Genomic DNA, 17,555 nt, shown 5'->3' on the forward strand with positions numbered 1-17,555 from the left:
AATCTAACTTTGTCTATGGAAAATTCATGGCGCGTGAAAACCCATGTAATAGCCTCCTAATCTTATTCTGACATAACTTTGACAACTGAAGGCAAAATTATCAATGTCCATCTTCATAACTTTCATACTAAACGTTCACACATAAACTCATTTGGGATGTGGTATTGCGTTGGTCCCACTGGAGAAACCAGAACACTGCTCCACGTTTTACATACAGGGGCTATAGAACACATTCATCAAACAGAGCATCCAGAAATAACACATTAACATTCTACTCTCTGCTAGTGGCTATAAAAGCGATGTAAAACAATATTAACTTAACGTCAGTGCTGTTGCAAACACATTTAACTGCTTGGAATTAGACAGGCATGCCACGATATAAACTTAGAATGGCTACACACACACTTACCTGCACGAAGTCAGTGTTCAGAGTCTGTCCATGCGCTTTAGATGTAAGTCTGGTCTGCGACAGTAGTTCGGATCGTGTCCTGTCCATGCATGTACATACCGCAGCTAGTCAGAGGGCTAGACGCTGGAACATGCCACTCACTGCGGCTCGGCTGCTGCAGCTGACCCCCCAGCATGAAACGCAAATCCAAAAATGCGAGACTTCGTGTGTGAGTGTGTGAGAGAGAGCGCATGTTGACAGACAGGGAGAGAGAGGAGTTAGGAGAGGGAGAGACAGATGGAAGATTTAGCCTACCGCAACCACGGTTGAGAATAAGTGAGTAGCCTGTCTTCAATTCTGCCATTTGATTTTTCTCATCAAATATAACATACGCACAAGGCTATAGCCTAAACATAATGAAATAGTCTACATTATTATCAAAAGTCAGTTTAAGAGGTTATTAAACTGTTGAGAAACCTAATCCAAGCCCATAGAGCCACACATAATGCAAACATTCAATTTAAAGTTACTATGCAAATCAGTTAAATAACTGCCCATTTCATTACACCTTATCTCATAGGGCGTTGACCAGAATAAGAGGCGGCGGGAAACCATGCTGTTGCGCCCAATGTTGACACTATAGACTGACCAAAAAAGTTGTAAAGATGTCAACAGATGGACAAAATAAATCAAACACAGTTTCGTTGCTCTCCATGCCTCCCGGTGACTGGATATACTAACCCTTTGCTGACCATGAGCCCTTACCCAAAGAAAAGGAAAACATTTCAAATGGGGTGACGTCTGTGGGTCTGTGTCAAATTGCTTGAGTCCACATTATCTATAGCCGTATCTCGACAGTTTTCACTTTAAACACACCGTCAGTTTGGAGACATTATTAGCGTTATGTGTTACTAAGCTTCTGCCAGTAGCCTAACCTAAGCTCTGAGGGAAACTTAAAGGTAAACACAGGTGAGAAGCAGCAGACACTGTACAGGTCGGTCGGTCCACCATAGATCATAGACCGACCTGTCTGCTCGCTCAGGTGTAACGTCCAAGGGGACTAAGCACTCCGCGAAATTACACTGCGACACCTAGCCTACAGTCATTATCATTATAAAGGGGGGGGATGAAAACAGATGAGCCACGATCGATTAGTGTTTTTGACGAGGGGCTTTCGGATGAGTGGCGCGCGCGGGTACCCTGGGACTTTTATTCATCAGAGTTTAATTACGGTGCACCTGCCGCCAGTGCCACGAAGGAGGAAACCCACACCGTGTTAACCTCACCCATACAACCATTTCAGGACAAACATCGAAGAGTTTTTGAGCCATAACTTTGAGTCTGTGTTTGAGCTTCTAAAAATATGAATTAAGTAGGCTACTGGTTCATTCAGGTCCAGGGCCCTTTGCAAATGTTGCCTAATTGCCATACATGTAAATAGAACAGAATGTAATTAAAACAAATTAAAATGGAAAATTACATCCAACGTGAAGAGTTTCGATATTTCAAAGCTAAAGTCTGTTTCCAGTTTAGAATGATGTGAATAATTAGAAACAACATCTCTATGGTTTGGGGGAGAGGGGTGATAGTGGGATTAAAGGCAGGTGATTTAACATGAGAAAGAGGGCCAAAAGGTTGAGGAGAAAAGATGTGTTTTCTGTGTCTGTTCACTCAGCAGCATCTGACCCTGCCTCCGCCCTGCTGCCCCATGATCCCCCTGACTCAGCCAGACTAATTTACATTTACGTCATTTAGCAGACGCTCTTATCCAGAGCGACTTACAAATTGGAAAGTTCATACATATTCATCCTGGTCCCCCCATGGGAATTGAACCCTGGTCCCCCCGTGGGGAATGAACCCACAACCCTGGCGTTGCAAGCACCATGCTCTACCAACTGAGCCACACGGGACCAATGTGGACTTAATAGGAAGTGAAGTAGATAGCCGGCAGGATCACCAACCAACAGGATCTGCCTCTCAGCTGTAGGAAAGGCATCCCCTCTGTGTGTGTGTGTGTGTGAGGAGGTAGCAGGGCGGAGTTTGGAGTTTAGCCAGAAGTGAAATGATCTCGCTCCAAGGAGAAAACAAGGCACTCATAGCCAACCCAGCTAGCACAATGGATTTGGGCCGATTCCGGGTGAGAGTCAGACTCAGCCAATGTCATGTGGCCTGAGTCTAGGCTGCCTTCGGCAGTGTTACTTTTGGCTAGGATGCGGGAATTGAGCTCCCGCCGATTCCGGTGTGAGTTATCTGGCCCAAATGTATTACTTGGGGCTCGGGCCGATTGTGGCTACTCTCAGGCAGATGATTACACGGGCTGCTTTATACAATTAACATTTATTTATTTATTTTTCCATATTTGATCATTGTTTCTGTGATCAAAAAATACAATTAACTTTTAAATGAAATCCTTTAAGGGTCCTGTGTAGTATTTTAGTATTTTTATACTTTGTGAAAGGCAATTGATAAGCATTCAAAACTTTGTGGCTGGAGCCTCCTGAGTGGCGCAGCGGTCTAAAACACTGCATCGCAGTACAAACTTCTTTGCTACAGATGCTGGTTTGAGACCCGTGCCGCCCGCCAGCTGTGCTACAGATGCTGGTTTGAGACCCGTGCCGCCCGCCAGCTGTGCTACAGATGCTGGTTTGAGACCCGTGTCGCCCGCCAGCTGTGCTACAGATGCTGGTTCGAGATTTGTGCCGGCCGCGACCGGGAGACCCATGAGGCGACACACAATTGGCCCAGTGCCGTCCGAGTTAGAGGAGGGTTTGGCCGGCCGGGATGCCCTTGTCTTATCGTGCTGTAGTGACTCCTGATGGCGGCCAGGCGCTGACACAGTCACCAGATGTACGATGTTTCCTCCTACATTCCATTTTTTTGGTGGATGGGTATAATTTGTATGCATAAACTGTATAATAGTAATATTTAAAATTATTTGCATCAGGCCGCTTCTGGAGGGATTCTGGTAAGATGCCGGCAAAGTCGGCTGAATTCCGGTAGACGGAAACGGCCTAATGTACTTGGGCCGATTCTGGGCAGTCATTCATTTTGATTCCTGGCTAGTCCGACACGTGATTCCGGGCCGATTCAATCAATTCCTTCCCCCCGAAAGAGGACCGCTTCTGGGCTGATTCCTCATTGCTAGCTGGGAAGGTAAAAACCCTTGATTCCAACATGGATTGTCTACTCAGGGAAAACAGGGTTATGAGGGAGTTGCTACTAGACATATAAAGACGTGGCATGCGTGAAAATATAACATTTTCTGGGATTCCTGAAGACGCATCCAATAATCCAGAGAAGTCATGCAATCCGCCTTGAAACTTCCTCTAGAGACTGTAAACAAGGTGACTTTTCACTGAGTACACAGACTGGGAGCTCGGAGCGACAAGACCAAGGGTCCCAGACCTATCATCGCAAAATTTTAACAATACCAACAAAAGGAGCTGATCAATAGCAGAGGAAGGGAGCTAAAATGGACCAAATTCGGTCTCAATGACCAATTTCCACAGGAGATAAACAAATGTCGCAAGAGACTGTATCCTGTACAGAGGCAACAGAGGGAGAGGGGTACGCGTGCCTTTCTCATTGTGGACAAACTCTTTATAGACAAACAGCTCTTCCGAGACAGTTCCATAACACCATGGCTGTACTAGATTCTACGGTGAAGGCAAGTTATGAAAACTGTAAAGATATGTGAACACTATGAAGTTGATATGAACACACACACACTCAATTACATGCTCACTTACACATACAGACTTATACATACACATACACACTTGATCTCTCTCTCTCTCTCTTCTCTCACTCCCTCTCTCTATTGTCGAGAACTTTTCTATAATTGAATATGTTTTTTGATTGTCTATATTTTCTATCTCTTTGTCTACATGTTTATCTATGTTTACAACAAGCAAGGGGAAGATGTCAGAACAGGGGCGTGATGGAATAATAACATATTGTACGGGATACATTTGTACTGTAGTGAAGCCGTATCTATAGTAATGCAAGGTCTCTTTCATGATCATATGAAACGTCAATTGTTATGGAACTGCTGGGAGATGTTTCTCTATGAAAATTATGTTAAAGGTAATTATGATGCAACTATGATGGTGATACGATATTGATTACAATTATCATCCTGAATACTAAGGCTATACTCACTTCATGTTACACACATAGACACTCAACCATGCAAATTGTCTGGGTTATTATTTATTTAGACATCACACATTATGGTCTTACTCTAATCGAGACATCATACACACTCTCACTAAATTACATCAAATATCATACACATCAACCTACTCAGATTTACTACACACATAATATCTTGACCCAAGTTTCTAACATCTGTGGCATTGGCTCACAGGCAAACAGGCAACGGAATAAAACAAATATTACTAGAACCTGTTTCTTGAATTCTAAATTTCAGACATTTGAAATCTCAAATTTTGACCGTCATTATACCTCTTATGGCAGTAACTTTACAAGCTTTAATTACAGTAAATTTAGACTGAGAATAGCATCTAGTTATAATTGTAACAGTTTATCAGATTATGAAAAAAGAAGATCAGTCTTTACATGGCTAAAATATAAGGAATGTAACATATACTGTTTACAGGAAACTCACTCTACATCCTTAGATGAAGTTGCGTGGAAAAGGGAATGGGGTGGTGAAATAATTTTCTGTCATGGACAAAGGAACTCAAAAGGTGTGATGATATTAATTAACTAAAATTTCAAACTGAATGTGCAAATAGTCAAGAATGATTCGCAAGGAAGGTGGATCTTTTTGAATATGAAAGTGGATGAAAAATAGATTTGACTCATTCATCTACAGTTGAAGTCGGAAGTTTACATACACCTTAGCCAAATACGTTTCAACTCAGTTTTTCACAATTCCTGACATTTAATCCCAGTAAAAATTCCCTGTTTTAGGTCGGTTAGGATCAAGTAGTCTTCCACAAGCTTCCCACAAAAAGTTGGGCGAATTTTGGCCCATTCCTCCTTGACAGAGCTGGTGTAACTGAGTCAGGTTTGTAGGCCTCCTTGCTCGCACTCACTTTTTCAGTTCTGCCCACACATTTTCTATAGGATGGAGGTCAGGGCATTGTGATGGCCACTCCAATACCTTGACTTTGTTGTCATTAAGCCATTTTGCCACAACTTTGGAAGTATGCTTGGGTTCATTGTCCATTTGGAAAACTCATTTGCAAGCAAGATTTAACTTCCTGACTGATGCCTTGAGATGTTGCTTCAATATATCCACATAATTTTCCATCCTCATGATGCTATCTATTTTGTGAAGTGCACCAGTTCCTCCTGCAGCAAAGCACCCCCACAACATGATGCTGCAACCCCCGTGCTTCATGGTTGGGATGTGTTCTTCGGCTTGCAAGCCTCCCTCTTTTTCCTCCAATCATAACGATAGTCATTGTGGCCAAACAGTTCTATTTTTGTTTCATCAGACCAGAGGACATTTCTCCAAAAAATACGATCTTTGTCCCCATGTGCAGTTGCAAACCGTAGTTTGGCTTTTTTTATGGCGGTTTTGGAGCAGTGGCTTCTTCCTTGTTGAGCGGCCTTTCAGGTTACGTCGATATAGGACTTTTTTTTTACTGTGGATATAGATACTTTTGTACCTGTTTCCTCCAGCATCTTCCCAAGGTCCTTTGCTGTTGTTCTGGGATTGATTTGCACTTTTCGCACCAAAATACGTTAATCTCTAGGAGACAGAACGTGTCTCCTTCCTGAGCGGTATGATGGCTGCGTGGTCCCATGGTTTAAACTTGCGTAATATTGTTTGTACAGATGAACGTGGTAACTTCAGGAGTTTGGAAATTGCTCCCAAGGATGAACCAGACTTGTGGAGGTCTACAATTTATTTTCTGAGGTCCAGGCTGATTTCTTTTGATTTTCCCATGATGTCAAGCAAAGAGCCTTGAAATACATCCACAGGTACTCCTCCAATTGACTCAAATCATGTCAATTAGCCTATCAGAAGCTTCTAAAGCCATGACATAATTTCTGGAATTTTCCAAGCTGTCAACTTAGTGTATGTAAACATCTGACCCACTGGAATTGTGATACAGTGAATTATAAGTGAAATAATCTGTCTGTAAACAATTGTTGGAAAAATGACTTGTGTCATGTGCAAAGTAGATGTCCTAACCGACTTGCCAAAACAATATATTTTTTAATTATTATTATTTTTTTTAAATTTCATCCCATTTTCTCCCCAATTTTCGTGGTATCCAATCGCTAGTAATTACTACCTTGTCTCATCGCTACAACTCCCGTACGGGCACGGGAGAGACGAAGGTCGAAAGCCATGCGTCCTCCGAAGCACAACCCAACCAGCCGTACTGCTTCTTAACACAGCGCGCCTCCAACGAGGAAGCCAGCCGCACCAATGTGTCGGAGGAAACACCGTGTACCTGGCCCCCCTTGGTTGGCGCGCACTGCGCCCGGCCCGCCACAGGAGTCGCTGGAGCGCGATGAGACAAGGATATCCCTACCGGCCAAACCCTCCCTACCCCGGACGACGCTATGCCAATTGTGCGTCGCCCCACGGACCTCCCGGTCGCGGCCGGCTGCGACAGAGCCTAGGCGCGAACCCAGAGACTCTGGTGGCGCAGTTAGCACTGCGATGCAGTGCCCTAGACCACTGCGCCACCCGGGAGGCCCCAACAATAGTTTGTTAACAAGAAATTTGTGGAGTGGTTGAAAAACAAGTTTTAATGACTCCAACAAGTATATCTAAACTTTCGACTTCAACTGTAAGACTCCAGCTTCAGTGATTTTTGCAATCCGTTCCAGTCATTGGCAGCAGAGAACTGGAAGGAAAGGCGGCCAATTAGGAGTTGGCTTTGGGGATGACCAGTGAAATATACCTGCGCGAGCACCTGCTACGGGTGGGTGCTGCTATGGTGACCAGTGAGCTGAGATAAGGCGGGGCTTTACCTAGAAAATACTTATAGATGACCTGGAGCCAGTGCGTTTGGCGACGAATATGAAGCGAGTTCCTGCCAACGAGAGCATACAGGTCGCAGTGGTGGGTAGTATATGGGGTTTTGGTGACAAAATGGATGGCACTGCTATTTTGTAAATGACATCGCCACAGTCAAGGATCGGTAGGATAGTCAGTTTTACGAGGGTATGTTTATCAGCATGAGTGAAAGATGCTTTGTTGCGAAATAGGAAGCCGATTCTAGATTTAGTTTTGGATTGGAGATGCTTCACCTGTTGAGGACAGAGGGCGCTGTTTTCACTTGGGGGAAAATCGTGCCCAATTTAAACGGCCTCGTACTCAATTCTTGCTCGTACAATATGCATATTATTATTACTATTGGATAGAAAACACTCTCTAGTTTCTAAAACCGTTTGAATTATATCTGTGAGTAAAACAGAACTCCTTTTGCAGCAAACTGCCTGACAGGAAGTGGAAAATCTGAAATCGATGCACTGTTCTAGGGCCTGTCTATTAAAGTCCTTGATATTTAAAAGTTTAGATGCACTTCATACGTCTTCCACTAGATGTCGACAGGCAGTGAGAGAGGAAATGGAGTGTGTAACTTGATCTGGTGCCGAATAATAGCTCTCGGCATGATGTGTCACCAGTTTCCTGTTTTCTGGAGCGCGCAAGAAGGGACCTGGATTTGCCTTCTGATAAGCTGTCGTTATGGACAACTAATATCTCCGGCTTTGATTTTATTTGATACATGTGACAATATCATCGTAAAGTATGTTTTTTCAATACAGTTTAATCAGATTATTGAAATTTTTTCGGGAGTTTTGCCGTGTTCCGTTCTCTGAGTTTGTTGACGATGGAGAGATTCGCGCCACTTGGCAAGTGTGCTTGCTAAATCGAGAGGGGAAAAGGCCGTTCTAAATCCAAACAACGATTGTTCCCGACAAAGGACCCCTTGTACAACATTCTGATGAAAGATCATCAAAAGTAGGACCCATTTTATGATGCTATTTCATATATCTGTCGAACATGTTGTACTAGTCGTTTGCGCCCAGATTTTGGGTACTCTCTCGCTATACCTAAGCTGGATGTCTTAATGAAGTTATTTTTAGAATTCTAACACGCCGATTGCATTAAGAACTAGTGTATCTATCATTTCCTATACAACATGTATTTTTTAGTTATGTTTATGAATAGTTATTTGGTCAGAATATATGTGTCAGAAAAAGTGTCAGAAAAATATCCGGACGTTGTGGGAAAAAGATGCTACGTTAGCACAATGTATAACCACTGATTTCAGCTCTAAATATGCACATTTTCGAACAAAACATAAGTGTATGTATAACCTGATGTTTATAGGACTGTCATCTGATGAAGCTTATCAAGGTTAGTCAAAAATTATATATCTTGCTGGTTTATTCGCTATCACTAACATGCCTATTGCTATCGGCTAACGTGCCTTGATGAATGAATGCGGTAGTGTGGTAGGCTATTGTAGTAAGCTAATATAATGCTATATTGTGTTTTCGCTGTAAAACACTTTTAAAAAATCGGGAAATATTGGCTGGATTCACAAGATGTTTGTCTTTAATTTGCTGTACACCATTGATTTTTCAGAAATGTTTTATGATGAGTATTTAGGTATTTGACGTTGGTGTCTGTAATTACGCTGGCTGCTTCGGTTCTATTTCTGACGGTAACTGTGATTGTAGCTGCAATGTAAAACTGATTTATACCTCAAATATGCACATTTTTCGAACAAAACATAGATTTATTGTATAACATGTTATAAGACTGTCATCTGATGAAGTTGTTTCTTGGTTAGTTTGGTTGGTTCTTGGTTAGTTAGGTTGGCTTTGTGCATGCTACCTGTGCTGTGAAAAATGTCTGTCCTTTTTTGTATTTGGTGGTGAGCTAACATAAATATGTGGTGTTTTCGCTGTAAAACATTTAAAAAATCCGACATGTTGACTGGATTCACAAGATGTGTATCTTTCATTTGCTGTATTGGACTTGTTAATGTGTGAAAGTTAAATATTTCTAAAAAATATCTTTTGAATTTCGCGCTCTGCCTTTTCAGTGGAATGTGGGAGGAGTTCCGCTAGCGGAACGCCAGAGCCAGACAGGTTAATGTGAGTCTGGAAGGAGAGTTTACAGTCTAACCAGACACCTAGGTATTTCTAGTTGTCCACATATTCTAAGTCTGAACTGTCCAGAGTAGTGATGCTGTACGGGTGGATAGGTGTGGGCAGCGATCGGTTGAAAACCATGCATTTAGTTTTACTTGCATTTAAGAGCAGTTGGAGGCCACAGAAGGAGTGTTGTATGGCATTGAACCTCGCCTGGAGGTTAGTTAACACAGTGTCCAAAGAAGGGCCAGAAGTATACAGAATGGTGTCGTCTGCGTAGAGGTGGATCAGATAATCATCAGCAGCAAGAGTGACATCATTGATGTATACGTGAGAAAAGAGTCGGCCCGAGAATTGAACCCTGTGGCACCCCCATAGAGACTTCCAGAGGTCCGGACAACAGGCCCTCCGATATGACACACTGAACTCTGTCAGAGAAGTAGTTGGTGAACCAGGCGAGGCAGTCATTTGAGAAACCAAGGTTGTTGAGTCTGCCGATAAGAATGTGGTGATTGACAGAGTCGAAAGCCTTTGCCAGGTCGATGAAGATGGCTACACAGTATTGTCTTTTATCAATGGCGGTTATGATGTCGTTTAGGACCTTGAGCGTGGCAAAGGTGCACCCATGACCAGCTCGAAAACCAGATTGCATAGCGGTGGAAGGTACGGTGGGATTCGAAATGGCCGGTGATCTGTTTGTTAACTTGGCTTTCGAAGACTTTAGAAAGGCAATGTAGGATAGATATAGGTCTGTAATAGTTTGGGTCTAGAGTGTCGAAATGGAGGAGGCTTGGGCAAGTTGCTATAGGGGTCCAGAGCTGTTGACTGGGGTAGGGGGAGCCAGGTGGAATTGGAGACAAGTGGGAGTGGAGTTGCTGGGCGGGGGATAGAATGATGGTCAAAGATAAAAGTATAAAAAAAATAAAGTCAAATTAAACACAGCAAAAAGTACGTTTCAATGGCACTGAGGGGCAGTGTTTTTGCAGCTAATGCCGGGTTGCCTGAGGCTGATGCCGTGCAGGTGTTTGTACACATGCATGTACACACACTCTCATTCAAATGCACACACAGGTAAATAGTGCCATACATGCACTCAAACATATTCAGGGGGCCTTTCTGTTATGATTTTTGTTGTCCTTGATGTCCTTGTTGTTTTTTGCATTGTTTTCTGTTTTTTGTCTTTCTCTTTTTTTCCATTTTGTTGGTTGTTGGTGCTTTGGGGGGGGGGGTCTTGGGGGGGGGGGGTCTTGGGGGTGGGGAATGGAATAATTGTATTTTTTTATTATTATTGTAATTATTATTTTAAAAAATTCTGAGGGTGGGAATGTGGGGGGGCTCGGATGGTTGAGGGGCATCTCTTGGGGAACTGTGGGGGAGATCTTGGAGTGCTGGCGGTTGGGAACGAGGGCAGGTGGCTGATGGATTGCTGGTTCAGGTCCCCGTTTTTTTTGTACCTTGTGGGAGATCTGTTGACGTGCCCTTGAGCAGGGCATTGTCCCTGGTTGTTTCTGTGTGTCACTCTGAGCGGGAGTCTGTTAGATGACTAATGTAATGTAGTTGTTGAGCGGCTACACTGCAAGTATATTGTATGCATTAAACATTTAATTAAAGTAAAAGAAATACAGAAATATCTCTAACATAGATATTCACACCACTGAGTCAATACTTGTAGGAGCACCTTTTGTGGCGATTACAGCATTGAGTCCTCTGCATCAGCTTTGCACATCTGGATTTGGGTATGCTTTCTCATTCTTTCTTGCCTATTTTCTCAAGCTCTATTAACTTAGATGGGGAGTGGCAGTGAACAGAAATCTTTCCACAGATTTTCAATGGGATTCAAGTCTGGGCTTTGGCTGGGCCACTCAAGGACTGTCACATTATTGTTCTGAAGCCATTCCAGCATTGCTTTGGCTGTATGCTTGGGGTCATTGTCCTGTAGGAATGTATATCTTCGCAGGTCCTCATCGAGGATCATCTTTTCAGTTCGCTGCTGCTATTGACTGGAATGAGCTGCAACAAGTACTCAAACTGGACAGTTTTATCTCAATCTCTTCATTCAAAGACTCAGTCATGGACACTCTCACTGACAGTTGTAGCTGCTTTGCATGATGTGTTGTTGTCTCTACCTTCTTGACCTTTGTGCTGTTGTCAGTGCCCAATGGTGTTTGTACCATGTTTTGTGCTGCTACCATGATGTTGTGATGTTTCTGTGTTGGTGTCTTTTATATCTCTTGTTGTGTTGTCTCTCTTGTCGTGATGTGTGTTTTGTCTTATATTTATATTTTATGTATTTTTAGTTTTGATCCCAGAGGCCTTTTGCCTTTTGGTAGGCCATCATTGTAAATAAGAATTTGTTCTTAATTAACTGACTTGCCTAATTAAATAAAGGTTAAATAAAAAATAAAATAAAAGGATTTTCCTGTATTTGGCTCCATCCTTACCAGTCTCCCAGTTCCCTCTTAAAAGCATCCCCATAGTATGAGGCTGCCACCCCCATGCTTCACGGTAAGGATCGTGTTAGAGGGTGATGAGCTGTGCCTGATTTTCTACACTTATAGCAATTTGCATTCAGCCCAAAAAGTAAAATGTTTGTCTCCTCAGACCACAGAACATTTTGCCTTAGACTTTCACATGCATTTTTGCAAACTCCAGCCGTGCGGTCATATGCCTTTTTCTCAGGAGTGGCTCCCATTTGGCCACTTTTCCATAAAGCCCAGATTGGTGAGGTCCTGTAGAGACTGTTGTCCTTCTGGCAGGTTCTCCCATCTCAGCCAAGGAACTCTGTAGTTCTGTTAGAGTGGTTAATGGGTTCTTGGTCACCTCTCTGACCAAGGTCCTTCTTGCCCGGTTGCGCAGTTTGGTCGGATGGCCAGCTCTAGGCAGAGTCTGCATAGTTCCACAATTTTTCAATTTCCCAATGATGGAGACCACTGTGCTCTTGGAAACATTCAACACTCTAGAAATAGTTATATACCCTTCCACAGATATCTCGGAGATCTACAGACAGTTCCTTGGACTTCATGGTATAGTTTCTGCTCTGACATGAACTGTCAACTGTGGGACCTTATATAGACAGGTGTGTTTCTTTCTAAATCATGTCCAAACAATTAAATTGTTCACAGGTGGACTCCAATCAAGTTGTAATGGCATTTCAAGGATGACAAAAGGAAATTGGATGCACCTGAGCTCAATTTGGAGTGTCATAGCAAAGGGGGTGTGAATACTTATATAAATTATATTTCTGTATTTCATTTTCAATGAATTTGCAACATTTTCTAAAAACATGTTTTTACATTGTCGTTATGGGTTATTGTGTGTAAATGGGAGACAAAAACGTATATTTAATCCATTTTAAATTCAGGCTGTAACAATAAACATTCAAAAATAAGTCAAGGGGTATAAATACTTTCTGAAGTCACTGTAAATACACCATCCACCAGCCATTTGAGGGCCGGAGAGTGTGGGAGAGAGAAGGAGAACTGGATACACCATCTGAGGCAGATTCTGAGAGAGGACAGGAGAGAGGACAGGAGAGAGGGAGAACAGGAAGGAGGACAGGAGAGAACAGGAGAGAGGACAGGAGAGAGGACAGGAGGGAGGACAGGAGAGAGGACAGGAGAGAGGGAGAACAGGAAGGAGGACAGGAGAGAACAGGAGAGAGGACAGGAGAGAGGACAGGAGGGAGGACAGGAGAGAGGACAGGAGGGAGGACAGGAGAGAGGACAGAAGAGAGGACAGGAGGGAGGGAGAACAGGAAGGAGGACAGGAGAGAACAGGAGAGAGGACAGGAGGGAGGACAGGAGAGAGGACAGGAGAGAGGACAGGAGAGAGGACAGGAGAGAAGACAGGAGAGAGGACAGAAGAGAGGACAGGAGGGAGGGAGAACAGGAAGGAGGACAGGAGAGAACAGGAGAGAGGACAGGAGAGAGGGAGAACAGGAAGGAGGACAGGAGAGAACAGGAGAGAGGACAGGAGGGAGGACAGGAGGGAGGGAGAACAGGAAGGAGGACAGGAGAGAACAGGAGAGAGGACAGGAGGGAGGACAGGAGAGAGGACATAAGAGAGGACAGGAGGGAGGGAGAACAGGAAGGAGGACAGGAGGGAGGACAGGAGAGAGGACAGAAGAGAGGACAAGAGGGAGGGAGAACAGGAAGGAGGACAGGAGAGAACAGGAGAGAGGACAGGAGGGAGGACAGGAGAGAGGACAGAAGAGAGGACAGGAGGGAGGACAGGAGAGAGGACACGAGTCAGGCCTGATGAGAAAAGCCAGCGAGGGGAGGAGTCATAGATAGGTAGTGAGGGAGGAGGGAGGGAGAGAAGGAGGGGCAGGGAGGAGACTGGGAGAGAGACGGGTGAGATTCAGTGCCTGCGAGTTAGTGCTGTCCTCTCATTGATATTCTGAGCTCAGGCCTCGCTGACAACCGCCCTCCTCCCCACTCTCTCAAACACGCCCTAACAGTGTGATGTCATCCTATATGAAGCACTTGATCAGATGCCACTGTCAGTTACAGTTCTATCACTGTCAGTATCACTGCACCTCCCCACCACTTACCCTCACTCCAACCCTGATCCATATTTACCATTTACCGCAAAGGACATGAATACATATACACCATTAGTGGAGAGACGAAGAGTGGCCTCAACAATGGATGTGGTTTGGTTAGTAGTATAGGTTCAGATAGATTGTAACCAAAGAATCGCCAACCATCAGGGCGTGGTTAGCGTTTGTATTTACAGTAATGGCATTCAGTCTTGTTTGGATGATGGTAACTATTCAGTGCTGTTATTTTGGCATCTCATCCTCCTCTCCCAGCAGTCTAGATTTGAAAGTGGGTGGCAGCAGGGCCTCCATTTTAATATCTCTGAGTGTTTACTGTGGTAACCCTGGCTGTGGGAGGGTCTATTAGTCCTACTCATTATAAATGGACAGAGGGAAGTGGGAGAGAGGGAGGGTGGGGGTGTGTCTTCTCTTTTTCTTCCTCTTTAATAGACAGACAGGTCTAAGGGCACCTGGTTGTCCCCTAGCTAGCTTTCTGTTTTATTACACTCTGTACCAGAGACGGACATATGCCAATAAGCAAATGTTATGACTTATGTTAAGAAGCAACGACCGCCAAGAGCTGTATCTAGGACTCTCACCCTGTAAGGGTTTTGTAGCTAGGCTTAGGGAACAGATTTATTTACTAATACTGGGAACTCCACACCCAATCTTCCATTGTCATATTCTAAGCATCAACAACATCCACGGTGTACACAAACAGAGTTGGGTGAACATTTATGAGATGGAGAGAGGGATGGAGACAGGGATGGGTGGAATGGAGGAGGTGTTGTGTGTGCAGGAGGGATGAAAAAGGCAGTTTACTTCACGCTGTTGGCTGTCGATTGATTAAGGAGGTCATCTGAAAGTCACTCTCTCTCTCCCTCCCCTCTCATCCTACTCTTCCTCTCTCTCTCCCTCCCCTCTCATCCCTCTCTTCCTCTCCCTCTCTTCATCTCTCCCTCTCTCTTATGAAACTCCCTCCTCTGCCTGGAATTAAAACACAAGGCAATTAAAGCCAACCTGCTTGCGACTTGGTGTTCCGGCTCGTAATTTTTATTTAGCGTAATTAAAGTGTTATGGTGGCAGCGGGATAGAGGGGGTGAGGGGCGGGTTAGAAGGTTATGGATGATTGACTGACGGTGAGAGCAAGAGTGAGGGGGAGGGGGGATATATGCAGAAAGAGTGAGGGGGAGGGTGAATGGGATATATACAGATAGAGTGAGGGGGGAAAGGGAGATATATACAGAAAGAGTGAGGGGGAGGGGGAAGGGAGAGGGGATATATGCAGAAAGAGTGAGGGGGAGGGGAAGGGAGAGGGGATATATACAGAAAGAGTGAGGGGGAGGGGGAAGGGAGAGGGGATATATACAGAAAGAGTGAGGGGGAGGTGGAAGGGAGAGGGGATATATACAGAAAGAGTGAGGGGGAGGGGGAAGGGAGAGGGGATATATACAGAAAGAGTGAGGGGAAGGGGGAAGGGAGAGGGGATATATACAGAAAGAGTGAGGGGAGGGATAGGGGATATATACAGAAAGAGTGAGGGGAGGGAGAGGGGATATATACAGAAAGAGTGAGGGGGAGGGGAAGGGAGAGGGGATATATACAGAAAGAGTGAGGGGAGGGATAGGGGATATACAGAAAGAGTGAGGGGAGGGAGAGGGGATATATACAGAAAGAGTGAGGGGAGGGAGAGGGGATATATACAGAAAGAGTGAGGGGGGGGAGAGGGAGAGGGGATATATATACAGAAAGAGTGAGGGGAGGGAGAGGGGATATATACAGAAAGAGTGAGGGGAGGGAAAGGGCATATATACAGAAAGAGTGAGGGGGAGGGGGAAGGGAGAGGGGATATATGCAGAAAGAGTGAGGGGGAGGGGATATATACAGAAAGAGTGAGGGAAAGGGAGAGGGGATATATACAGAAAGAGTGAGGGGAGGGAGAGGGGATATATACAGAAAGAGTGAGGGGGAGGGGATATATACAGAAAGAGTGAGGGAAAGGGAGAGGATATATACCAAAAGAGTGAGGGGGAGGGAAAGGGAGAGGGGATATATACAGAAAGAGTGAGGGAAAGGGAGAGGGGATATATACAGAAAGAGTGAGGGGAGGGAGAGGGGATATATACAGAAAGAGTGAGGGGGAGGGGATATATACAGAAAGAGTGAGGGAAAGGGAGAGGGTATATACAGAAAGAGTGAGGGGGAGGGAAAGGGAGAGGGGATATATACCGAAAGAGTGAGGGGAGGGAAAGGGAGAGGGGATATATACAGAAAGAGTGAGGGGGAGGGAAAGGGAGAGGGGATATATACAGAAAGAGTGAGGGGAGGGAAAGGGAGAGGGGATATATACAGAAAGAGTGAGGGGGAGGGAAAGGGAGAGGGGATATATACCGAAAGAGTGAGGGGAGGGAAAGGGAGAGGGGATATATGCAGAAAGAGTGAGGGGGGAGGGGATATATTCAGAAAGAGTGAGGGGAGGGAGAAGGGAGAAAGGTTATATACAGAAAGAGTGAGGGGGAGGGGATATATGCAGAAAGAGTGAAGGGGGGGGTAGGGGATATATACAGAAAGAGTGAGGGGGAGGGAGAAGGGAGAGGGGATAAATAAAGAAAGAGTGAGGGGGTGGGAGAAGGGAGTGGGGATATATAAAGAAAGAGTGAGGGGGAGGGAGAGGGGATATATACAGATAGAGTGAGGGGGAGGGAAAGGGAAAGGGAGAGGGGATATATACAGATAGAGTGAGGGGGTGGGAGAAGGGAGAGGGGATAAATACAGAAATAGTGAGGGGGAGGGAAAGGGTGAGGGGATATATACAGATAGAGTGAGGGGGAGGGAGAAGGGAGAGGGGATAAATACAGAAAGAGTGAGGGGGAGGGAAAGGGAGAGGGGATATATACAGATAGAGTGAGGGAGAAGGGAAGGGGATACAAACAGATAGAGTGAGGGAGAGGGGATATATGCAGAAAGAGTGAGGGGGAGGTGGAAGGGAGAGGGGATATATACAGAAAGAATTAGGGGGAGGGGGAAGGGAGAGGGGATATATACAGAAAGAGTGAGGGGGAGGTGGAAGGGAGAGGTAGGGGATATATACAGAAAGAGTGAGGGGGAGGTGGAAGGGAGAGGGGATATATACAGAAAGAGTGAGGGGGAGGTGGAAGGGAGAGGGGATATATACAGAAAGAGTGAGGGGGAGGTGGAAGGGAGAGGGGATATATACAGAAAGAATGAGGGCGAGGGGGAAGGGAGAGGGGATATATACAGAAAGAGTGATGGGGTGGGGGAAGGGAAGGGATATATACAGAAAGAGTGAGGGGGAGGGTGAAGGGAGAGGGGATATATACAGAAAGAGTGATGGGGTGGGGGAAGGGAGAGGGGATATTTACAGAAAGAGTGATGGGGTGGGGGAAGGGATATATACAGAATGACACTGAAGCCAAAAGTCATAGCCTTGAGTTTGATTGGGAAGAGACAGAGAGAGAGAGGAATGGGCCATAAAAAATGAGTGGCACAGGGAGAGGGAGAGAGAAA

At 44.9% G+C, this 17,555-nt stretch overlaps 1 protein-coding gene across 2 annotated transcripts in view; it reads right to left on the bottom strand.

Moving 5' to 3' along the window:
* The window catches only part of LOC129822331 (endothelin-converting enzyme-like 1), a 31,748-nt gene extending 30,159 nt beyond the window's left edge, over positions 1-1,589 (bottom strand). Inside the window, exon 1 of one of the 2 annotated variants that reach the window (XM_055880539.1) lies at positions 410-1,589. The gene's annotated coding sequence lies outside the window, so the exon portion shown is untranslated. The remainder of the gene's footprint in view (positions 1-409) is intronic. The other variant, XM_055880540.1, reaches the window with a different exon arrangement.
* Between the last annotated feature and the right edge of the window lie 15,966 nt (positions 1,590-17,555).

The sequence above is a fragment of the Salvelinus fontinalis genome, chromosome 24 (genome assembly GCF_029448725.1).
Source record: "Salvelinus fontinalis isolate EN_2023a chromosome 24, ASM2944872v1, whole genome shotgun sequence".
Classification (NCBI taxonomy): Eukaryota; Metazoa; Chordata; class Actinopteri; order Salmoniformes; family Salmonidae; genus Salvelinus; species Salvelinus fontinalis.